General features: G+C 36.8%; 1 non-coding gene across 1 annotated transcript; it reads right to left on the bottom strand.

The window, feature by feature from the left end:
* Positions 1 to 11,351: 11,351 nt before the first annotated feature.
* Positions 11,352 to 11,470, bottom strand: LOC133724018 (5S ribosomal RNA). Its single transcript, XR_009853437.1, has one exon. It is a non-coding gene; the product is annotated as a 5S ribosomal RNA (ribosomal RNA).
* Positions 11,471 to 26,136: the final 14,666 nt, after the last annotated feature.

Here is a 26,136-nt window from a genome sequence, read left to right as displayed (position 1 = left end):
GATTTTAAACGCTACACACTAAACATATAGTATATCGAATTTCTCTAACTTTTATTTAGCAATTGAAAATAGTAAAATTGAAACATAACATGAGCAACAAAAATACTAGCTGTGACATTGCAATGGAAAAGCTCTAACGACATTAATAGATGCAAAACTATATCAAAGAAAACAGTTTGGGATGTCAGCCAAGTATTGAGACATGTAATTGATGGTATAACCAACTATACATGATCCAACGTACATATAAACTAAGGAAAGTAATAATTCCTACGCAGACTTGAGGGAAGTTTTTCACCAAAATTAACCGAAAGGCCAATATCAACCACTGGTGTCAAAATATGTCTTATTGACAAGTGTATAAAAAATAAAAATTAAAGAATAAAATTTCTAATAAAAAATCAATAAAATTTAATTTCAATCAGATGCTTTCATTTAACGCATAAAAAATGGAGATTGCATCCACGCACAAATTTAAAATTTAAGTTTGAGCTTGGCAAACATCTTATTATTATTGAAGTAGAGACTTGCCACCAAACTTTGAGCATGAGTAAGAATCTAAGATCAGATAACTAACTCTTTTTTGTTTTTTTCCAAAATCATGATTCTCTACACGTATCATCATCTAATTGGAGGTAAAGTTCACCAGGAGCATTTTTAGCTGTTAAAAATGGAGAAGGGTTATGCAAAACCCTACCCCGGCCTATTACCATCTTCCATGTCGGCTTGTTTGTTAAGTTATTTGCTGTTTGTGAATCTTGCTGGCACTAACATGATTATTGTTGCTTTTGGCAACCTTCATTCATGAAAAGCCTAGTGCCCACCGTACTGCTTGCACACATTATTTTGGTCCTACTACCCACTAAACAAACTCGGAGGCAACATGAGCAATATAATTGTAAAGCATCGCATCAAAAACAATTTGATCAATTAAATGACAAAACTGCCCACTTTCTTCTTCTTTTTTTTCTTTAAAAAAGAGAAGAAGCAACTTTCCTGCCAATTGCCTAGGAAAGCACTCTGGCCACTTTATTCTAATTTTGATTTGTTAACTTTTATGTTGATTTATGACCACATAGCTATTAGCTAGTCTTTTCACAACCCATATTACTTTTTGGCTTTCTTGTGTTCCTTCAATGTCTCGTTATAAAAATGTTCTGATCCTTTAGTGCTATTCATACTTTCAATTGCCCATGCCTTGTCCTGTGCAAATTAGATTTTGTTGACCACGGTATCCACACGCCGGCCACACGGATTCCCATCCGTAAATATCCTAGTATGAGCTCGAAGTTGAATATGATTCGAGCTATAAATTTAGTTGCATATATGTTCTTCAAAATTTATAAACTAGATACATATTTACATTTTATAGAGAGTTTACTTACAAATGATGATATCTTAAACAAACAAAAATATTATAGTTTTCTATAAGCTTCTGGACAGTGATGTGATGAATATTTGAAATTAATTCAGATCACACTGTATGCGTTTAGTAGAAATGTATGTGATGAGTTATAATTTGAAATATTTTATGGTTTCAAGGAAAATATTTCTTGACACAACTCACTTGATTTCATCTCATACATGTGATTCGCTAGTGAGTAGTGACTATCTCTATTTATATTATTTAGGGTTCATCGTTGAGATATGTAACTAATGAGAAAATAAGTATTAACTTGTATTTACCTATGGGTTTACGCGGACAATGAGCTATAGCCAGTGAAAATTTTTGTTGCTAACTAAAAGTTAAAGAGAGCTAGAACTAAAATTAGGTCACACAGTTTTTTAACTACTACTGCTAGCTGCATTGAAAAGGAAAGAAAGCTCAGTGAATCAGTGATTGAGCAGTTCGTAAGTTAAAGAGAGCTAGAACTAAAATTCGGTCACACAGTTTTTTAACTACTACCGCTAGCTGCATTGAAAAGGAAAGAAAGCTCAGTGATTGAGTAGTTCGTGGAGTTCTTAGTTTAAACTTGATGGTGCCATCAGAGTGGTTGGTCCACAGATGTTTGAGAATATATAATCCCTTAAAATGTTGATCGATATCACCCGTTTAGGACAGTAAAGAATTAAAAGTAGGAAGAAAGTGGAAGGGATTTCATATGTCTTTATGACCAATGGACGGAATGAATATAGCTTTCACAGTTTGCATCAAAACAAAGGAAACCTGTTTTTATATGCTTAGCAAAAGACCGATATAATAATAATAATACAACTTAAAACAGTGGCTTGTTGCATTAAACTTTTCTATTGGGAATAAAGTGGTTGTTGGGAAATAGCAATACAGAAAGCCACAAACCAAAAGTGATTATATGAGCTGGTAACTGGTTGAGCTGCGTAGGCATATATATTGTTACGGTGCAATTCCTTGTCATGGCTTCTATTTCTTGATGCAAACTAAGCAACTCCTTTATGGCTCCTCCTTGTGAAGCCTTAGCTTTATTTGCATGAACTTATGGAGAAAGAATATATGGACACTTGTAGAGGGAGAAATTCAACTTAATTAAGAAGCAAAATTTAATCGATTGATATAGAGATTGGTTTGTGAGCTTTCGCATGGAAAAATGCACGTGTTGGTTAGTACAATTTTGAAACATTAGCCCGGATCCCACCCGCTGGTGCTCCCATATTGAGACGACAAGAATTGTGTAAACCCTCGTACTGGAATAACCAAGCAGTATGTAGCTATAGGCATGGCAATCTAGCTAATAGCTTGAATGATGGATTCCTAGATCATTTTCATTGTATTTGTTGTATGAGCTCTTATAACGATAGTTATCAAAATAAAGGTAGACAGTTTCAACCATATTTTTGGACTTATTCACTGATCGCCACCAAGGAAGTCTTGTCTCACTATTCCAAATCAGTAGAGAAAAAAAGATAAAGGACTGGATTGCTAAACTATGACCATGATTAGCTCATTCTCTTTCTAGAGATAATTCTATTGTAAATTGGATTTTTCGTTATAATGAAGTTGTGGTACTCTTTCTTATTGATTTCGGGATTATAGTACTAATTAAGACAAGATTTTCATGAGACCCCTTCTTATGTCTTATCTCTCTTATGTATGTCATGAAACCCCATTGTATAGATGCTATGAATTAGTCCTTATAGGCTGCTGATTTATGATTTCTATAAAATATCATTATCATCTTGTCTAAATAAGTCTAATATTGACCAAATTAACTTCATGTACTTAATTGAGTTTTTATTTAACTAGGGTAACCCAGTAATTAGGGTTTCTGGGTGGTAAGCTTCTTACTGATCTTCAAGCAAAAGCACTTGATTTGGTTGAAGCTGACAATGAGAGTGAGCAGGAAATTTTGAAAAAGAAGGTGGAAAGACCTATTGGGAGCAAGACAAGAACCCTTGCCCACAAAAGAAGGTGAGTGTGGCTCCATTGCGCCTCACTTACCCTACTGCTGCTGCTGTTCAGGAGGTTAGCCCTAAGGATAAGAGCAAAGGGAAGCTCTAAGCTTTCTGTTTCTCGGTACCTAGCATTTGAATGTCTTTTGCTATTTAAGTTTAGTTTCTCTAGTTGTACACCAATTAAGGTCTCTAGGCGATTATATAGTTACTCTAGCAAGGATTTAGGTAGTGTTGGATTTGTGTTCATATGACTAGGTCTTAAAATTGTGTTCATTTTGTTTACAATGAGGGTTACTTGTCATTTGCTTGGCAGCTTTGTGCCATCTAGGTTTTATTTGGTATAAGACAGCATACGATGTACGTGTCTTCTGGTTATGGATAAGTAATGAAATTATTTATTCCTAAAAAAAAAAAAAAAAACTAGGGTTTCATGTACTAGTTGTCCTAAAAAACCAAATTGAGATTCATGATATATATATATATATATATATATATATCACCGATCTGGTCGTCGACTCATGCTGCTGGGTTCTAGATCATTTGGTGGCCATGGATCTCGATCGATGGTGTGGGCGGTTGCAGGGCCTGGATTGGGATGGGTCTTCTGTGCTGATGCATGTTGCGACGGCGTTGGCTCGGCAAGGCTTTGGATCGCCGGGACGAAAGGGCGAGGCAAAGAGGAACATGGCGACGCGGATCATGCGACGTGGGTCGGGTGGAACTCGGCCGGATGGGTGCTGCACGACGGCGTGGTGGAAGGAACGAGGTGGACTGGCCCGAACCAATGATGGGCCTGATGCAATCCTTGGTGGACTCCCCTATTGGGCCGAAACTGTTTGGGCTGGGGTTTTTCCCTAGTCCAGTGCTATTTTGGGCTAGGGTTTAGGCTCTTGGCCCAAACCTATGTTTTTAGCTTTTTGTCTAATTACAATAAATTTCCTTGTATTAGGAACCAAACAAGTGTAGGTTTGGCTTGTCTATTTGCTATGTTTTTTCATAGCTTATAGGCTCGCTTTTATAGTGAGCGATAAGTTCAAATATAGTTGGTCTATCCTATATACTACTGTGGCTCATTCACGAAGCCTTGTTCTGGCCATTTTTATGTGTCAGCGGGTGAGTATGTAATTGCCTTCTTGGCATGCGTTATTATCAATGGAATTACCATTATTCAAAAAAAAAAAAAATATATATATATATATGTCCCCATTGGGGCTTTTTATTTTTTTATGTTTCTTTTTCTGCCTCCTTGTTTGAGGAGCTGCTGTATTTATGTTTTCTTTTTTTCCTTCAAAAAAAAAAAGCAGTTATTTTCAGCCAAAAAAAAAAACTACAAAAAGAATCACTTGTTCCTAGTTAATCTAAGTTGGGCCTTGAGTAGTATGGATAAAGTTCCCTAAATCTAAAAGTAGAAGACCCATGACCCATCTTTCAAGTCTAGCCCAAACGTTTGGCTCGCAGGAGGATGTGCCCTTCTGATTGGATTCTTCATCCTCCTTCTACCTTCACCCGTATTCTCCTTTATGATGCTGGACCAGCTCCTACTTAATAGTCTTTTGTTTTCTGGCTCCTCAGCTTTGTTCTGTTTTGCTGGGGAGTTTCTCTTTCTGGTTTGCTTCTTTTTTCTTCTCTGTTTCTTTGTTGTAGTTGGTCCCTTTGTGGTTATTGAATGGTTACTTGACCAAAAAAAAAAAAGGTCTAGCCCATAGTTTTGAGATCACTTGATTTGATCTTATAAACTGTACCCTAAAATGAGCTCGTCTCTATAAAAGATTTTGCTTGGGTTGCTTGATTTTCAAGAATCCAAGACATTTGCTCTCTCTATAGTTTACACAACTATAAACCATTTGTTTCCAAATTGCCCTTAAACAAATCGTGGAATAGTTTGCAAGATTTTATACCACCTAATGATTAGCAACTCAAGCGGCATACAAATCATCTTGATTTTCATTATTAAACAAATATGATTGTCTGTCATAAAAATTGGGATTAAAGCAATGAGTTGATTTTCAAAACAAAATCCTACTTTGAGAGACGTTATTATTTTTCAATTTCTCATAAGACTTTGGAAAACTGAAAAGATATCGTTTGCAAAGATTAGGAAGAAATCTATATATCAAATCTGTACATTTGATGGCTTAGTTAGTAGCTTTGTCACTTCAAGTCTCAACTAGTTTGAGATTAATTGGGAATCATGTCAGTTAGGTTTTGGTGAGAAGATCCAAACCATTAGTCTTCAGTGTTGCATGTAGAAGTTCAAGCTTTAAAGTTTGGCTGAATGAGAGATCTAATTTTGCATGTATTTTGATTCCTGATTTGAATTAGAGTGTTTTTTTTTCTATGTCCGCTTGCCATCCTTATATATATTTTGACTTTAATAATCTAATGATCGCAAGGCGATATGTGCTGTCTTTTGATTTCAAACTAAAAAATTTTAACATTTCTCCCATAAATTTGACGTTAATTAAAAAGAAAAAATGAAATAAGAAAAATTACAAATGAAATACATTCCGGCCTCTCAATAATAATAGAGCCAAACTACCGCAAAAAGAAAAAGAAAAAAAAGAACACAAGCAATTAGGCAAATAATACAACTCGCTCGGTTAAGAAGACAGTTATCAAACTTGACTTGACTTATTATTTTCATACTTCGGTGCTTTTAGTACATTTGCAATACTTCTAGTGCAAAACATTATTGTTCATTGTTTTTTTTTTTAGGAGAAAGATGTTTCAGTTTCTTGTTCATGAGTCAAATAGCGACTCGTCAAAGCCAGAGAGATGTGGCGGCACTTACCTCCTTCCTCATTGCTGCGCCACTCGTCCCTAATTTCCACAAGCGCACTAATGAACTCATTTCCTCATTGCTTCCACATTACTTCTGCACGAGTAACTGCAGAAAAGAACCCGTACCTTAATTTGTCACCTTCCCAATTCTTAGTTGCTTTATCACTTCGAGTCTCAGGCGGCGTTTGAGACTAATTGAGAATCATGTCAATTAGGTTTTGGTGACAAGATCCAAACCATTAGGCTAGCTATTCTTCAGTGTTGTAAGTAGTTCAAGTTTTAAAGTATGGCCGGATCAGAGGTCTAATTTTTCCATGTAAAAAGTGATTCAAGAAATTCTAAAGAACGTCCTTAACAAAACAGCTCTAGTCTTTTAAAGAATTCTTTTTGTTGTTTCTGGATACTGAGCTTCTTACAACTCACATTTGGGACCTTAATTACTTTATGTTAAGGGAAGGTAATGCTTATTTTTGAGAATGAAGGGAATGAAGGTAATGCTTTAGCAGATTGCTTTGCATATTTAGGCCATTGGTTTTCTCAAATGCTTTTTCAAATTTTATTAATTATTCCTGCTTCAATGCATTTAGTATATTGCAATTCTTTAAGTGCAAAACGTCAATAGTTTTTGTGATGCGCGCAAAAAAATATCTTTTCAAGTTTCATGTTCATGAATAGTGAGTCAAATAGCGACCTTCACTCTTACGAGTCCTCAGAAGTGATGGGTTGCCTGGTCCTCCATGAGTTCCTTGTTCCTTTCTTTTGTTCTTTTGGTTGTTTTGAGGGTCTCTCCTTCCTTGTCCTGATCATGTTGGAGGATTGATTTTTCCTCTCTCTTTTGTTGCTGTGTATTTGGTCTTTTTTGGGCCTTCCCTTTGGGCGTTTCCTTGGGTGTTTTATTGATTGAAGTCTATTCACCAAAAAAAAAAAAAGCCTAGCTAAATTGCTCGACTACTTTCACCACTCGATCCCTAATTTCAACAAGCAGAATAATTAACTCATTGCTTCCACATTACATCTGCAAGAAAAACATGCAGAAAGAGAACCCGTACCTTAATTTGTCACCTTCTCCAATTCTTAATAATTTATTTGAAATGAAATCCGAAAGGACCTTGCAAGACCTTATTCAACTCATATGTTCCTAGCTGGTGGAGTACGAAAAGTCTCTCGAATACATTTCAAACAAACACTATTCCGTACTAAAAGTCTTCTCGATCATGGATAATGGTCGTGGGATTATTGGTTCTATGACTATCCATCTCTATCTTTCTCCTACAGTTGGCCGTCACTAATTGTCCACTGGCCAAGTGGGAAACAACAACCGCCACATGAACTTGTTGGTATTTCCAAGCCAAAAGAAGCCTACGTACGTGTGCCAGACTTGCTCTGGGCCTTTGCTGTTCGTTTAGGGCAAAACATAAGGGCACCAAACTGGTAGCTCTTACTTCGTTTTGCCAAAGAATATATCGATGGCGCACACAGGAGTGCTTAAACTTTGTAATGCTTTGCCAACTACTGAGGCTAGGTTGTTCATGAACTGTGATATGCTGTCCCCATTCTAAACCGAAACATTGCATCTGATCGATATTTCTAATATACTACTTTGGATTCATATATACGTACCATTAACACAAAACACAGAGAGAGATGGGGAGAAAGAGAAAACAGAAAGTGGATTGGCTGTGCCAGCTTGTCGCTCACCTAAGAGGATGGTTGGTCAGTTTGGCAGTGACTGAAACTAATGATTTTTTTCTTGGTGTTAAGAAAATCATTACATCAGGAAAAGGATGGACTTCTCTCTGGATTGAGTGTGATTCAGCTGTAGCAATTCACTTTCTTGCCAATAAAAATTGCTCAGTCCCTTGGCGTCTAAGTGTTGATTGGATCAATTGTTGTATCATTCTCTCCTCTATGCAGATTCGCTTTTCACATATTTATCGAGAAGGGAATCATGTGGCTGACTGCTTAGCTAACTATGGGGTAGATCATGATGGGCATTATTGGTGGGACTCTTGCCCTCCTTGTGCTTCAGCTGCCTTTTTTCACAATCTGCAAGGTTTACCGAATTTCCGTATTAGCTGATTCTAAGGTGCTTGATAAATTTCATGCAAACGTGGTTTCTGCTGCATGGTTGCTATATTCATCAGTCTGTAACTTTTTTAGCTCAGTGCTCACTTTGAGTACTTTATTTCATTTTGTTCTTAGAGAGGTTTTGGTTCTTGTCCCCCTCTCTCTTCTTGTGATTTTTTCTTTTTCTTCTATTAATAAAATAAAATAGAGAGACGGGCGGTGGGTTCCCGGTTGCGATGACCCCATTTCTAACGCAGTCGGAAGTAACCTGGGTTTACAAGCAATAAACCCTAAAAAGATAAATCTGGAATCCATCAAAGAATTTAAGAAAAATCTCTCATTTTGTTAAATTTGATATGAAAAACTGATTCTAGTACAAAGCATAAGGGTGCTTATATAGGCATCCAAAACCCTAAATCATAATCTATCAAGAAATCCTAAAGAATCTAAATTAAAAAGGAAACTAAAAACCTAAAAGGATTCTTTTTATAAAACAAATGTAAGACAAGCCTTAAAATATTAAATCCCGAATCGGATGATTAAAATGATATATTTTGGCCTAAATCTGTTAGGGCTCACTAAAGTGAGTCTTGAAGATCTCGTCGTTCCCATTCTGGAAAGGTATCATGCGTCTCAAACGGACATTTTGGCCAAAATTTACTCCAATCTGATTCACAATCCATAACCTGACTTTTGGCACGAGAAACCCGAAAAGTCCAAAACCAAATTTTCTTGGATATTCCAGCGGCTAATAATCTCATTACGTGTGAGTTACCTATTTTCCAACCACTCTTCTTGATTCTACGCCGCTTCTTTGCTTTTATGGTTTTCTGACTAAACCGGGCTCATTCTCGTCCTACATCATTCTCCTCCATTATGAAAGAACTCGCCCTCGAGTTCCTCTTGAATAAAGGACAAGAATAGGTAGACAAAAGACGTGAGAAAAAATTAGACAATTGAACCTATGGATTATTGGCCTGATCCTCTGCAAATTCTGGTGGCACAATCATGAACCCAACACCATAGATGAGTCTGTCATATGCACTTTGGCTGTCATAGGCAACCTTAGTATATTCTTCTTGGCTCTTAAAGTTGCATTCTTGAATGACATCTGGTTCTGAATGGTTTATTTCAGGCTCCAAGACTTCTTCATCATTAATAACAATGTCTACATAAGCAATTTCATCTTTAACCTCTTCTTGGTCTTCATCCATGAATTCTTGTGGAGTTTCTTCCATTAGAAATTCTTATGGCTTTTCTTCAATTAAACTATTAATCTCATCAGGCAAAGAAAACTTGGACTCTAACTTCTTCTCGAAAACCTTAGGAGGATAATTCTTGATTGAAAAATCTCTAGGCATAAATTTTTCTGTAAGAAGACCTTTCATCTTCCGCCATGTCCGAACACACTCTTTTCCTTGCCTCTGACGAGAACTCTGCAACTGATCCCACCAATAAGCAGCATCTTTCTTCAGCTTCCGAGAAACCATCTTAACTTGCTTATTCTGCGGGACATCTGTTATATTGAAGAACCTCTCAACCTCAAGAAGCCAATCCAGGAATTCCTCCGTGCTCATGTAACCAAAAAAGTAAGGAATATCAATCTTGGTTCTGAGATCTTGGGAATCATGATCAACATCACCTCCACCTCCATGTGGAGCCCTAGCACGTTGTCATTCCCCGCCTCTGTTACAATTGTTGTTGTTCCTTCCTTCCAACAACCCATGAAATTCTGCCATTTGAGAGTTCATAGCTGCCATTTGAGCGTTCACGGCAGCGATCATCTGAGCAGTAAGGGCATCCAAATCCGCTCTTGTAACGTCACCCATTGCTACTAAGGTAAATAGGAGAGACATGGAAGACCTGCTCTGATACCACCTGACGCAGTCGGAAGTAACCTGGGTTTACAAGCAATAAACCCTAAAAAGATAAATCTGGAATCCACCAAAGAATTTGAGAAAAATCTCTCATTTTATTAAATTTGATATGAAAAATTGATTCTAGTACAAAGCATAAGGGTGCTTATATAGGCATCCAAAACCCTAAATCATAATCTATCAAGAAATCCTAAAGAATCTAAATTAAAAAGGAAACTAAAAACCTAAAATAAAAAGAATCCTAAAACAAATGTAAGACAAACCTAAAAATATTAAATCCCGAATCGGATGATTAAAATGATATATTTTGGCCTAAATCTATTAGGGCTCACAAAAGTGAGTCTTGAAGATCTTGTCGTTCACCTTTCCAGAAAGGTATCATGCGTCTCAAACGGACATTCTGGCCAAAATTTATTCCAATATGATTCACAATCCATAACCTGACTTTTCGCACGAAGAACCCGAAAAGTCCAAAACTAAATTTTCTTGGATATTCCAGCAGCTAATAATCTCATTACGCGTGAGTTACCTATTTTCCAATCACTCTTCTTGATTCTACGCTGCTTCTTTGCTTTTATGGTTTTCTGACTAAACCGAGCCCATTCTCGTCCTACATCATTAATTAAAACGACATATTTTTGCCTAAATCTGTTAGGGCTCACTAAAGTGAGTCTTGAAGATCTCGTCGTTCCCATTCTGGAAAGGTATCATGCGTCTCAAACGGACATTCTAGCCAAAATTTACTCCAATTTGATTCACAATTCATAACCTGACTTTTCGCATGAGAAACCCGAAAAGTCCAAAACCAAATTTTCTTGGATATTCCAGCGGCTAATAATCTCATTACGCGTGAGTTACCTATTTTCCAATCACTCTTCTTGATTCTACGCCGCTTCTTTGCTTTTATGGTTTTCTGACTAAACCGGGCCCATTCTCGTACTACATCACTTTCTTTTGAGATTGTGGGTGGGTGCTAGTCACCCCAAATCGGCTGTCGCAGAGGAACTAATATCGCCTAATCCTCTATTTAATTTTAAAAAAAAAAATCATTAAATTGTTTCCAACATTTCGTTATGAGTTTCTAGTAAGTGTCAGATTCATAAATTTTTGACTTCTAAAAATACGATTGAAATGTCTAGATCCGATTAATGAAAGTCGATCTACATCTTTTTTTTCTATTTCAAAAATCGAAACATGTTGAATCAACTTATTTGTGTTCGCTCACAACTCTTTTTTTTTTTTTGAAAGGGTAAAAGAGGGGTGCAACACGAGGACTTTCCAGGAGTTCACCCATCCTAGTACTACTCTCGCCCAAGCAAGTTTAACTTCGGAGTTCTGATAGGATCCGGTGCATTATTACTGGTATGATCGCATCCCGCTCACAACTCTTTTTAACTGCTTATGTTATTGTCAAAGCCTCATTTAGCGATTATGATAAGGGCTAATTACTGTTTAGTACCCTGTGGTTTTGGTCCAACATCAATTCAGTCCCTCGACTTTCAATTTCATCAAAAACACCCCCACATTTTCATATTCTCGTCCAATAGGTCCTTCCGACTCAATTCCGGCAATTTCAGCCGTTTAGCTGATGACGTGGCGTTCCAAGTCAGCACAAGTGGGGCCCACACGGAAGTGAAATTCCAAAAATATCCCTGGCCAACCAGATATGGAAAAATCTAAAATAAACTCACACTTTGCGGTTGGGGAGACTCGAACCCATCCCAATACACATGCAAATAAAAACCCCAACCGCCAGACCACTTGAATGGTGTTAGTATATTACAAACAAAAATAATATATGTATAATAGTTTTAAAACACCCTCTCTCCTCCTCTCCTCTTCTTCTTCCTCTTCTCCTTTTCTTCTTCCTCTTCTGCCATGAAAGACCCAGAAGCATGTGCACCATCAACAACTCACAACCATTAATAGAATCATATCAGACTTTAAATAACTACACCTTCCTCTTTCTAACTCAAAAAATTCAAAAACCAAAAATAAAAATTAAAAAATTTAGAGCCAAATTCTCGGCCATGCCATTGAGAAATCCGGCCACCGTCGCCGTGTTGTTCTTGGACCAGACCCAGAATCAAATAGCCAAGCGGCATTCCTCCATCTCCGCCTCCGCCTCCATCGCCTCCGCCATCACCGCCTTCGCCGCCTCCTTCTTCCCGGCGTCGTAAGGCCCCCAGTTCCTCACCACGCTCTCCACGAACGCTGCCTGGGCGTCCCTCGCACGCGCCGCCAGTGCAGGGACCATGAGCCTGAGACCGCACTCCACCTGCTCGACCTTTTGAATGAGAGAAGAGGAAGGGCTGCGCCAGAGGCGGTCGCCGAACTGGACGACGAGGCTGTTGGAGTCGGCGTCGGAATATTCGTCGGAGGCGGAGGAGGTTGGTGAAGAGGTAGGGGTAGCCGTGTTGCACATGCTTCTGGGTCTTTCATGGCAGAAGAGGAAGAAGAAGAGGAGAGGAGGAGAGAGGGTGTTTTAAAACTATTATACATATATTATTTTTGTTTGTAATATACTAACACCATGCAAGTGGTCTGGTGGTTGGGGCTTTTATTTGCATGTGTATTGGGATGGGTTCGAGTCTCCCCAACCGCAAAATGTGAGTTTATTTTAGATTTTTCCATATCTGGTTGGCCAGGGATATTTTTGGAATTTCACTTCCGTGTGGGCCCCACTTGTGCTGACTTGGAACGCCACGTCATCAGCTAAACGGCTGAAATTGCCGGAATTGAGTCGGAAGGACCTATTGGACGAGAATATGAAAATGTGGGGGTGTTTTTGATGAAATTGAAAGTCGAGGGACTGAATTGATGTTGGACCAAAACCACAGGGTACTAAACAGTAATTAGCCCTTATGATAAATACATTTCACCTACACCATTATAAAAAAAAGAAAAAGAAAAAAAAAGACAAAATACGTGACGTCATAGAACACTTTGAAGATACTATTAATCATGTTTATATGGGGTCATCCATGATATACGGTAAAATCAATACAAACAATGTGCCATAGAGCTTTCCCTTAATATTAATAATAATCACTTGATCGATCATCCCTAGCTATTAGCTAGTATGAATTTTTTTTTTCGACACATTATTGCTACAGCTCCATATGTCATGATTCTCAGTACTTATCATTACATTCATGCACCGATGTACAACTAATCATTGACAGTCTTATAATGAATACCAAAGCACCAAATTAAGACCAGGCTTAGTGGGGGAAAAGTATAATTAAAAATTCATCATTCATTTCTTTTGTGGAAAAGTAGATGATCTTTCTTCTTTGGCTTTTGTCGTATTGTGTCTCCTCTAATAGTAAAGGTACACAAGGTCTAGATCCTGTTCCTTTCCGCCTCACGTTTATGAGAGGACATGAAAAGAACTTGATTCGCAGATAACAACACTCTTCTCTATCATACATTATCATATGCTTTGAAGATCGATCATTCACTCTATATGCATCAAATTTAGCGATCACATATATCGTAATAGTAAGACTAGCTCGTGTCTCATAAGTGAAAACATCGCTTGTCAAAATCGGGGTTTAACAAGCTATTAGTTGGATGGTCCATTGTGACGCTCATGTATATACATTAACCATTTAGAATACAGTTTTGTGTTGCAAGAAATCAATATATTGTGTACCTAGTTCAAATAGGTTTAGCATATTCCTACTTGTACTCGAAAATATTATACTTGTAATCCTTTATAAATAGAGACCCCTATTATCAATGAAAATATCTCAATCTTCTCCCAAATTCTCTTTCTCTAAAACATGTTATGTGCATGAGGCCTAATCCTGATTCAAAAGCGAAAAACCTAAAACCTTATACCCTCCGTGGGCTGCCTTTCTGCTTACACCAAACTAGACCTGTCTCGACCTCCCCTGCACCATTCTTGCAACCCAGAAGCACCACAGCGCCGCTAGCAAACAACTCTTGACGACCGAGATCGCAAGCCTGCAGCAATCCTACACCAGGATCAAAAGCACTGTTGCAATCCTGACAAACAGCCTACGAGAAATTTTTCAAGTAAGTTTTATTAAACGTTCATACTTTCATTTAAATTCTCGCTTTACTTTGGGAATTCTTATATCCCTTCTTCTACCTCTCACCTTTCTTCTAACGTGTGATTCTAAACTGAACTGTGGGGGTTTATGCTACTCCGAACATAGGTTCGTTGAGAATTTGAACAAGTTTTATTCCTGACCATTATTGAAAAATCATTGTTTCGGTCTAATCCAAAATCCTTGGAAATTAATTTATTGGTAGAGGTTTGCACCCAGAAATTTACTTTATGTTCGTAAAAGCATCTAAGGCTCCGAAATACTAGCTCGACTTCTCCCCATGGACACTACTCGAGTATATGGTTGTAAATAACCCTAGAAGTATATGGGTTGCGCTTGAAGAGCGCATTAGGAATGTCCAAGACTCCCACCTCCCCAAATTGGGCGAGAGCTGGGCTAATCTCCACTTCGCAGCCTTTAAGTATGTACTAGAGTACAATTCGGAAGGCCTCAGTATCAGATCAATGATAAAATCTCATAATTGGATTATTACAGAAGAGGAATTGATTGAGTAAACTCTCTCTACCTTCCCCATCTCTGCTATGATGATAGCCAAGCAATATCAGATTGATATCCAAGTTAGATGGATCACGAGATTTCATCAACAACTGATTTCAGCGATGTCCGTTGCTGAAAAGCATGAGAATATTCTTGTGAAGAATTATAATTCCCGACCCATTGGAACTAAGGCTATTTCAAACTCGAATTATAATGACGCCCCTAAGGGAGGCTGTTACTAGCAAAACCCTGAACCTAAAAGGCAATTGATCCGGACGATCTGGTCCATATGAACACTCAGCACAAGAAAGGAATCCGCCAGAACAACCAGCGGAATCGCAGCCGTAGAGGTCACCGTGGACAAAGAGAAGCACCACCGCTGCCGGCTTTAGGGGTCATGGCATGTGCATGAATTCCGCAACTCAAACAAAGAGGGACAACCAAATATCGAGCAATAGTGACATGTGTTTCCAATGTGGAGCATTCGATCATTGGGCAAATGTATGTAAAACAATAAATGTGGTAGCGCATACAAGATCGTGAAAACGCAAGAGAATGCCATCAAGTCGAACTTAGTGAAAATATCGAGCTCGAGGTTGCAGACTTTAACTCTGCCAAAGTCGATGACATGGAAATCGCTTTCAATTAGAACCTTTTTATTTCCAAAGATGATTGCAATGACATTTGCCATATTTTATTAATAAACATTGGTCTTAGCTTCCCTTCAAATAGACTCCTCCAATTAAATACGATGTCTAGGCAAGCTTTGAACTAGAGAAGTGTTTTCAAGCGAGTCTCGCTCCACCAAAATCTCTTCCTACCTTACCTGGTTGCGGCTGATTGGAGTTACTGAAATTAAGTGACAACCATTGTTTTGAATTCATTTGGATTAGCTTCTTTACAAGACTTTTGATGTAATCATTGGCTTATATTGAGCTTTAGAGATATTCGAGTCAATGAATATTATGTGGAAACGCATTGTGAAAATGAGAATGAATTCCTTTGCATTACCTCTAATGATTGCAGACGTAAGCGCATCTTAGAGTAACTTATGTGACTCTTTAGTGGACTCTACGCCTGGAGGATTTGTGCACGATGCTACCGCTGGTGATAACGGCATGGCGGTAAGTCAGGCCGCCGCACCCGCTAGGAAGCTCCGGAGCCCGTGGGTTTGATGGATACTCGCCCTAGGAAGATAGAAAACTTGGCACAATCCAATGTATTGATCATCGACGCTCAAAATTCGTCCCATGAGGATATTCCAAATTATGGCTATGTTGAAGAGATATCGTTGGGGGACGCTTTAGCGTTAGAACTAATTCCTAAGAATAGAAAGATCTCTGTTAATTACACTAGTGTACATGAGATGTGGGATTGACACGCCATCATCAGTGATGATGCATTCGCATATTCTGTTGCCATGAAATTATTGATTCCGATGATATCGAACCTCGGTCCGTTGATTTTGGGCTGGTGATGTCGACACCCCCCTTAATGTAACACCTGTTGTAAGGTACAAATCTCCCCTCGTGGCGCAAGACTTCTTTCAACGCTCTGGAACGATTACGAAGAGACATATTCTCCCGTAATGGACGTTATAAAGTTCCGTTACCTTATCACTTTGATAGTTTCCGAAAAACTGAACATGCAGTTTATGAATGTAGTCACAGCATATCTCTATGGGTATCTAGATACACACACACACACACACACACACATATATATATATATATATGAAGGTTCATGATGGACTTTAATTACCTGAATCAAGTAGCTCTTAGCCAAAGAGCGTATTTTCGATTAGATTAAAACGCTCACTTTACGTATTTAAGCAATCTGGATGATTATATTGAAATGCTTACTTTACAGATTAAACCAATCCGGACGGATGTGGTATAACCATTTAAGTGATTACTTGATTGGGAAAAGATATGTCGATAATGCCCATGCGTTTTCATTAAAAAGACAAGTTATATGTTTGCTATTGTTGCGGTATATGTTTATGACATGAACATAATTGGAACTCTAGAGAAGTTAAAAGAAACCGCAGAGTACCTAAAATCTGAATTTGAGATGAAAGATTTGGGGAAAACATAGTTTTGTCTCGCTTTAGAACTTGAGCACCATAATGATCGAATTCTGATTCATCAATCGGCTCACACACAAAAGATGTTTAGGAGCTTTAATAAAGATAAAGTTAGGCATGTTAGCACTCCCATGGTCGTCCGTCCATTTCTTCCCAGGGATGACGACGAAGATGTGTTTGAGGCTGAAGTACCCTATATAGGTGCAATAAGCGTATTATTGTACTTAGCACAATGCACAAGACCGGATATTTCATTCGCTGTGAAGACGATGCCACTGGACTGGTGTAAATAATATATTTTGTTATCTAAAGGTACGATTGATATGGACTTAATTATTTTATCCTTACAGACAGAAAACCAAGGAATCAGACTCCACATATCATGGATCTGCCGCTGCCAGTCGGCGTGCATCCTCCCTTCATCAAAAGTCAAATGATGTTTTGATGCGTTGTGTTGATGCTAGGTATCTCTTTGACCCGTACAAAGGTTGCTCCCAAACTCGTTATGTGTTTACCATGGAAAACATCACGATATCTTAGAGGTCTACTAAACATATCATTGTCTCTACTTCTTAGAATCATACAAAGATTATTGCTATTCACGAGGTTGTCCAAGAATATATCTGACTTAGGTCCATAATTGGGCATATTCGAAGTCCATGTGGTTTGAAGTCTACCACAAATAAACCTACATGTATTTAATAGGATAATATTGCTTGCATTGAATAAATGAAGCAAAGTTTTATCAAAGGCAACAACACCAAGCATATATCGTCTAAGTTCTTCTACATTTAGCAATAACAAACACTCCTCAAGATTGAAGTGAATCAAGTCCAATCTAAGGATAATGTAAGCAAATTTTGCACCTCAAACAAAGAGGGACAACCAAATATCGAGTAATAGTGAGATGTGTTTCCGATGTGGAGCATTTGATCATTGGGCAAATGTATGTAGAGCACCAAATGTGGTAGCACATAAAAGATTGTGAAAACACAAGAGAATCCCATTAAGTCAGACTTAGTGAAAATGTCGAGCTCGAGGTTGCAGACTTCAACTCTGCCAAAGTCGATGATGTCACACCCCAAACCCGAGACCAATATTATATTGAAATATGGTACCCGAATTCGTGATGTGGGTTGTTTTAAACAAAACTTCCTCAAAGAATAAATTAAAGTAAGAGAATTTGTAAATAAGTCTGAATAGTACTTTTATTAGGAATTGAAATTATTATTTTTACAATACTGAAGTTGAACAAAAATATATTACATTATTTCTCTTGAATTAGTAGTAGAAAATAAAACATTCATTTATTTAGAGAATCACCCCACTTTCCCCAAGCGTCTACTCGTTACCTGAAAACAAGAAGGTGTAGCATCATGAGCAACACAAGCCCAGTAAGTACACAACTTACATTCTTATATTAATGTGTCTTATAAGAAATCAAACTTGGACAACCAAGTTAAAATGTACCAAGAACCATTTATAAGTTCATACGAATTCTTAAATATGTATATATATACACACAATACACACACACATATATACAAATATATTCATTCGTGTGAATGGTTTATGAGACTGGTAATAAATCACTTAATCACATCTCCTTATTGAACCAACAAATATTGCAGCATTAATATGTGAAATAAACTTTAAGCAATACATGCTTGATTCTCTTTTCACTTAGCACCATAACATATTGATAATATATATCGCAGACAGATATTTGATCAAAATAATATAAGTACACTTCTCTTCTTAGTGAATTTTCGGATTAACTGGTAACAAATCATAAATCCACGTGCTAGGGTCCATAATACCAAAGCACGGGTAAGCCGCAGCATACAGAGGACAAATCCAAAGTATGTATACTCACGGTCGACACCTCTTTCCTATGAGTATAATAGTGCACTATCTGTAGGGACTAGGGCCCATGCTAACTCCTCATAATACCAAAACACCTTTACCAGTAATTCACTTAAGCACGGGGTAGTACTAACCACCCGGCTTCACAACTATACTTCTCAGAAATAATCAAATCCACAAAATATAATCTTTATGAATTATAGATCGTAATATATATGTACATGTACACACACATATAGAGACATATACTTATGAATAATCTCATATGAAAACATATGTAACATAATTGTATAACACAAATAAGTAAATTCACTAGCAAACAACATAATTAAAAAGAAGCTTATACAAAATTGAAATCAAGTAAAATATGTAATAATAAAGCACAAACATTAAATGAGTAACTATACACAATTAATAAGCTTGTAAATAACTAAAATAAAGTAAAATAACAAAGTACAAGCATTAAATAAGGAAATATACAGGATTTAACAAAATTATATTATAGTTAGTATTTCAGTTCTTATGTCCAAATCCATTGAAGTTCATCAAACTTCAAAATGTGTTATGATGTCCATCACAAGTCCGAATTAGTCAAATGAGTACACCATGTCAAAGGGTTTTTCACAAGGAATTCAATGGAATAAGTCATGTAGTCCAGATCAGAGGGATATAGTCCAGAAATGGTGAAGAACCATAACAGTGCAGAAACCGATATTTTTGATACTGACCTTTGGTGTTTAAGTCTTTACGTACTGTGTATTTTACCATTACTTTTCAAACTCTCCAGATCACAAGTAGAGGTCCTAAGCTTCAAATTGATATAAAGTTTGTTGAAAATGGTTAAGAACTGAGGGAGATATGAATTTTTGAAGTTGTGATGGCTGTATGAGATTTCCAGCGAGTTTAAAAGTTGAAAACTTTGATTAGCCATAACTTCTTCATTTCTTAACCTTTTTTAGTGATTCAAAAGCCTAAATTGAAGAACTTTTGATGAGGAATTTAATACTGTAAATAGTTTGACAAAACAGACTTTTTTATATACGAAAATACAGGTTTGCAGCAAAGCAGATCCTTTTCCATTTTATCATTGATTATGTAGTTTGATAAATCTTAAAGACAAAAGAATATAGAAATGTATTCATGTACTTACTTAAGGAAATCAGAAGGTCTTGTGATCAAACTTTGGACTTCTTTCACAAAAAGGAAACTTCTTAAGAGAAATAGGATGAAGGATTTGTGTGAAGAACTTCTAGTTGAGTTTTCTCTTCAACTAAGGGAGTTTTAGATCAATTTTGCATTTGATCTTCAAGCTTGTAGGAAGTATGATCAGATCATATGCTTAAATAGGCTAGAATTAAGCATAAAATAAGTAAGTGACTAATTATTATAAGGTGAGTGACTAGTTACTATTTAGGTTAAATGATTAAAATGATAAGATAAAATTAAAAAAAAGTAATAAAAGAAAGAAAGCATAAATCCACTTGCTAAATATATATATATATATATATACACACACACACACACATATGCACATTTACCCAATTAATAAGTAAAGAACTTTAGTGCTTTCTTAAGGTAAAAAAAATAGCAATAATTAGTTCTAAAATAACATGCATCACAAAAATAACATAGATAATAGTCTTGGGTTTGAAAACAAATATCGAGTGTACACAAGTAATACGAACTAACGTATTTTAGAAAGTTTACTAGAACTCTAAAAATTTACCTATATAACTTGTAAGTATAGCATGTGGTATCATCGGTTTCAAAAAAAAAGTGCTTAGAAGATACTTGGATTACTTCTAAGTTTAAGGTATCTTAGAGTGCTCTACAGTGATACTAAGTTTCGGGTTATTACAGATGACATGGAAATCGCTTTCGATTAGAACCTTTTTATTTCCAAGGATGATTGTAATGACATTTGCCATATTTTATTAAGGGAAAAATGCACGAACAGTGTCTGGAGACTCTGAGGACTGTCAAAATGATACCTGAACTTTCAAACGTATCAATGTGATACCTGGACTTATATTTTCTTGTCAACGTAGTACCTACATCAACTTTCCGTCACGGCACCGTTAAATTTACCACGTGTGAGGCACGTGACATACAAAATAAAGGTAAAAAGACTGATTTGCCCTATAACTGACATTTAAAATGCACGAACAGTGTCTGGAGACTCTTAGGACTGTCAAAATGATACCTGAACTTTCAAACGTATCAATGTGATACCTGGACTTATATTTTCTTGTCAACGTAGTACCTACATCAACTTTCCGTCACGGCACTATTAAATTTACCACGTGTGACTGTGTGAGGCACGTGAGGTACAAAATGAAGGTAAAAAGACTGATTTGCCCTATAACTGAAATTTTAAATATTTTTTTTGGTAAAAACATTTTAAATATTTTTTTTTTGGTAAAAAGAGACTGATTTACCTTTAATTTTTTTAATTAATTTTTTTCACCCCTCCACCTCTCGTCTTCTTCCTCTCCCCTCGATCAACCACTCTCTAAAAAGACTGGTTGTCCTCGTCAATTCCTCCCGCAACAACACCTCAGTACTCCTTTATTTCAGGCACACAGCGCTGACGCTGTTGACCTCGACGAAAGGATCGGCGGCGCACTTCATCACCGATTTCAGATCTTTGACAAGCGAGGCTTCAAGAAGACTATGTCCTTCATTTTGGAGGACGAAATTGAAATTGAAATTGGGATTGAGATTGGGATTGGGATTGGGATTGGGATTTGGATTTGGATTGGGTTCTCTGGAAACTTCGACGGTACTCAAAGCGGGACTTGAGATCGAGGAAGGAGGAGGGCGGAGAGATCATCTATATCATTACTTGCTGGTGTTTTTGTTGTAGTTAATAACTTGATATTAATGGGTTTTGAGTTTGAGTTCGAGTTTTGGTGGAGGTGTGGGTGTGGGTGGTGACGAAAAATGAAATTCAGGGTTTCTGCAACGTCTTCTTGGTTCTTCTTCTTCATTGCCCATTTCACAACAGGTCTGCATTGATGTTGTTGAGGCAATTTCAAAGGAGGAATGAAATTTTGTGTTAATTCGATCTGATACAGCTGTGATTGTTTTGGTTGTTTTGCAATCCAAGTCTTCGTGCTAATTTCTCTGTTGGACTTGGAGGTGTTGAAGAGGCCATCGACCTCGCAGCGGAAGCTGATAAAGCAACGGGTCTTCTCCTAGATCCAATGCTCGACCCGCTTCTTCGGGGCGCGGACCTCGTGGTCCTCGCCGCAGCTGCTGGTGTTGTCACCAATTAAGGCAGACTTGGGAGTTGAATAGGGTTGAATGATTTTGCAGAAACAAGTTGGACTTGGTTTTGTGTTTTAGAAGTGAATCGAACAAGGGAGAAGCTTTGCTAAAAAAAATTATTTCTCATTCTTTTTTGTTCTTGGAGTTCCCGGATCTTTCATTTCTCTTTCAAAATGGGTTTGTCGAGTTTAAGAAGATGAACAAGAATGGGTTCAAGAACATGAACAATTGAGATTTCTTTTTTTTTTTTTTTTTTTTTTTGCCTTTTTGCTGGGTTTGAGAAGATGAACATGAAGAAATGTTAGGTTCATACTTATCGGATTGGGATTTTTTCTTTTCTTTTTGAGAATATATTGGATTGATCTTGGTTAATAGAAAAAGCAAAAATCATCTTTTATTTTCAATATAATAAATTATTATGTTTTTATTTTAAATTTTAAATTTATTCATTTAGGATTTGATGGAGTGGAAAAGTCTTTTTTGCCCTCATTTTCGGCCTCACATGCGTCTGACGTGACTCGAACTGACGGAGCCGTGACGGAAAGTTGATGTAGGTACTATGTTGACAAGAAAATATAAGTCTAGGTATCACATTGATACGTTTGAAAGTTCAGGTATCATTTTGACAGTCCTCAGAGTCTCCAGACACTGTTCGTGCATTTTTCCCTTTAGGATTTGATGGACTGGAAAAGTCTTTTTTGCCCTCATTTTCATCCTCACATGCGTCACACCTGACTCGAACTGACGGAGTCGTAACGGAAAGTTGATATAGGTACTACGTTGACAAGAAAATATAAGTCCAGGTATCACATTGATACGTTTGAAAGTTCAGGTATTATTTTAACAGTCCTCAGAGTCTCCAGACACTGTTCGTGCATTTTTCCCTTTTATTAATAAACAGTGGTCTTAGCTTCCCTTCAAATAGGCTCATCCAATTAAATGCAATGTCTAGGCAATGTTTGAACGAGAGAAGTGTTTTCAAGTGAGTCTCGCTCCACCAAAATCTCTTCCTACCTTACTTGGTCGCGGTTGATTGGAGTTACAGAAATTAAGTGACGACCATTGTTTTGAATTCATTTGCATTAGCTTCTTTTCACGACTTTCGATGTAATCATTGGCTTATATTGAGCTTTAGAGATATTCGAGCCAACGGATATTGATATTATGCGGAAACGCATTGTGAACATGAGAATGAATTACTTTGCATTACCTCTAATGATTGCGGACGTAAGCGCATCTTAGAGTAACTTATGTGTCTCTAGTGGACTCTACGTTACCACTATACGAGCTATTGAATCTAACAATGTCATATGATATGACTTATGAGATTCTTACACATATTGGCTTTGACACGATAGGTTAGGTCATCCTTGTAGTGATATGATTATCCGTATTCTTAAAACTTCATACGTACATTCTTTCTTTCGAGCTACACAAAGGAAGAATCAAAAGTTGATTCCCAAAAATTATCCGAACTCCCATAATTAAAGAAGTAAGTGATTTTAATTTAGTTAGATAAGGTTAAAAAATAAAAACACAATCTACCTCCAGATTCACGAACGATATCAGAAAATGGATTAACTGTTAGTCTGTTACCTACATCATGCCCAGACGCCCAGTGTCTTATTAGGGTTTTAGGATCAGTTAGGATCTAATGGGATAAAGCCAGGTGGTTTTGACTGCATATTTGACTTCTGTCAATTTCACTTCACTAAAGTCTAATCCTAGCTCTAAATATATAAAAATGGCACCTAGCCAATGGAACTTTGACAGGCATGTCCTTGCGACTTTGTCCTATAATTTCAGTAGTATACATTATTTTGTTGGCACTGAAACAGTGAAACCTACTTTGAGATTTCCCATCAATGGTGGAGAAAAGTTGTGAATAATTCGTCCTATTTCTTAATCAAACAAAAGTTATATAATATATTGAACAAGATCGAACCAAATTGGCACCAGCTATTACATTCTCAGTTATCGTTCAATCCAAAAGTCCTTATCCATCAAAGCAGACATGTTTTGTCAGATCATTAGATCTTGCTTAGATATGTCCAGGAGCACTATAAATAATTTTATATATCAAGTCATTTGGAAGATCCGAAGATCATTATCAGTAACTGATCAATTTCGAAGGCTAAACATCACCTTCTAAAAACATTCAATGAACAATGTTGATAGAAGTTCCCTTTTTGACAAGTAACAGTGTTAGATATCATGTACTCATGTAGAACCTAGATTTTTTTTTTTTTTGATATTTTAATTTAGTTTATTTTACACCAAGATTTTCATATAATTTGTATCAATTTTAGAATTTTTTGTCTTTATGTCAGTCAATGATTTCTGTAGCTCACCAAGCTCTAGCTGTAAGTTCCAAACTCTTGAGGAATTCAAAAACTCTAAAGTAAACATATCTTATTGTTCTTCTGTTATTTTGATAAGAGAAATAGATATGCAGATGACCATAAGAGAGTTTTTGACCGAGACCACACTAATGTCTCATTGAGTGTTAAGATTTGTTACTTGTACAAGGATAGTAGCATTAATTACGGATAAAATCCATAGCTTGCACTCTAGACTCTAGATCAAGAGAAGTTTTGACTACTCAACCGACTAATTTTCATGTCGACAACAGGCCTAGTATGTGAGGAGTCTCTTTCAAATTTCAACTTAGCTTGCTCTATCTAAAGATAGGTCCATCAAGTTATGTATATCCATGTTCACAGGGGTGCAAAATCTTTTCCGATAGTTACTTTAAGACTTGTTGTTGGCACTTTCTCTTTACACTTTCTGTTTAGCGTTAGAAGTTTAATAATTTCCAAAACAGAACAAAAGAGGGATTGTTGAGAGATGTATCACAAATGGCAAATTAAGCAAACACTATCTTCGCGTTTAACACGGTGTTTACCTTCATTAGGGGTCAAAGGAATCGGGCGCAGTATTGAATGCAGTGATGTCAATGGCAATGGCAAAAGCGAAAAGAGAACATGTTCAGGAGCTTCCTGTTAAAGAGCAAAATTGTAGCACGTGTGACTTTGTATGTACATCTTTGTTTGATGTGATCTAGCATGTGAAAAAAAATCTAATCTCTTTGTACATAAAATGTGTGGATAGAAGCCACTAATGACAGAGATGGGTTTGTTAGCTAGGGCAAAGTGTTGTGATATGTGAGAACAAGCAGGACCCTAGTTTATATTTTAAAGAAGCGATTACAAGTGATTACGCATTCAGCATATAGTTAAGATCTGTTTTTCACAACATATGAGTGACTTTCAACCGTAAATATCCATAACCTCGTATTTAGAATTAAGATCGGCTCAGATTACAGAGATATCTCAAGAGATACCAATGATTGAGGCACATAACTTTTAAATCCCAATGAAGTAGGAGATCTACATGAGAATGCACACCATTTTATTTGTTAAATAAAAATCTAGGTATTATTCCCAAAGATCTTGGCCTTCACATGAGTCATGAATCACTGAAGATTATATATGAAAACCCCATGCAGCTAGTGACTAATTCTAAATATATTAAAGCCCGTGGCACTGTTTATAAGGGCATGAAAAGACGATTTACCCTTTATTTTTCGTGATTTACAGTTTGCCATTTCATTGTTTATTAATTTGAAGGACGGTTTTGCCCCCTGCTTTTGATTGAAATTACAACCCTGTCATATCCTTTCATTTTTTTTTTTAAGAGAAAATAATTCTGTTTTGTATTTGTAAATTCCTACAAATCATTGAAAAAATTTATTTTTTTGTTGTATCCCATTTGTTGCTAATATATTATTAACAACAAAATAAATTTTATTCTAAGCGGTGTCGATTTTTTTAGATTGTGAGTATTCATCTATTACATATAAAACTTGAAAAAAAATAAACCGGCAGGGTCAGTTTGCTAGCATGTGATCTAATACCTACAAAATTGATCTTTTCAGATGTGCAGTATAACCATGCCTACAACATTCTGGAGCAGCCCGAACTCCTAAGCTAATCCTCTCTTTTGTGTGACTAAACAATAACACCATCCTCCATCATCCACGTGTCCTTCTCTAACAGTAGCCTTGCATACTTTTTTTTTTTTATCAGCTGTCTCATACATTGTTTGTAGTAGAATATTACTATAAACTCATCCATAATATACGTAATTTATAGAGAAAACGAAGAACAGGCCAAAAGAAAAAAGAGAAGGTAGGAGGCAAGTTCATGAATCCAACCCCATGTCCTCTCCTATATAAACCCCT

Source organism: Rosa rugosa, chromosome 7, assembly GCF_958449725.1.
Source record: "Rosa rugosa chromosome 7, drRosRugo1.1, whole genome shotgun sequence".
In the NCBI taxonomy this organism is placed as follows: domain Eukaryota; kingdom Viridiplantae; phylum Streptophyta; class Magnoliopsida; order Rosales; family Rosaceae; genus Rosa; species Rosa rugosa.
Note: the sequence above shows the minus strand (reverse complement) of the source record. Positions and strands in the feature narration are given on the sequence as shown.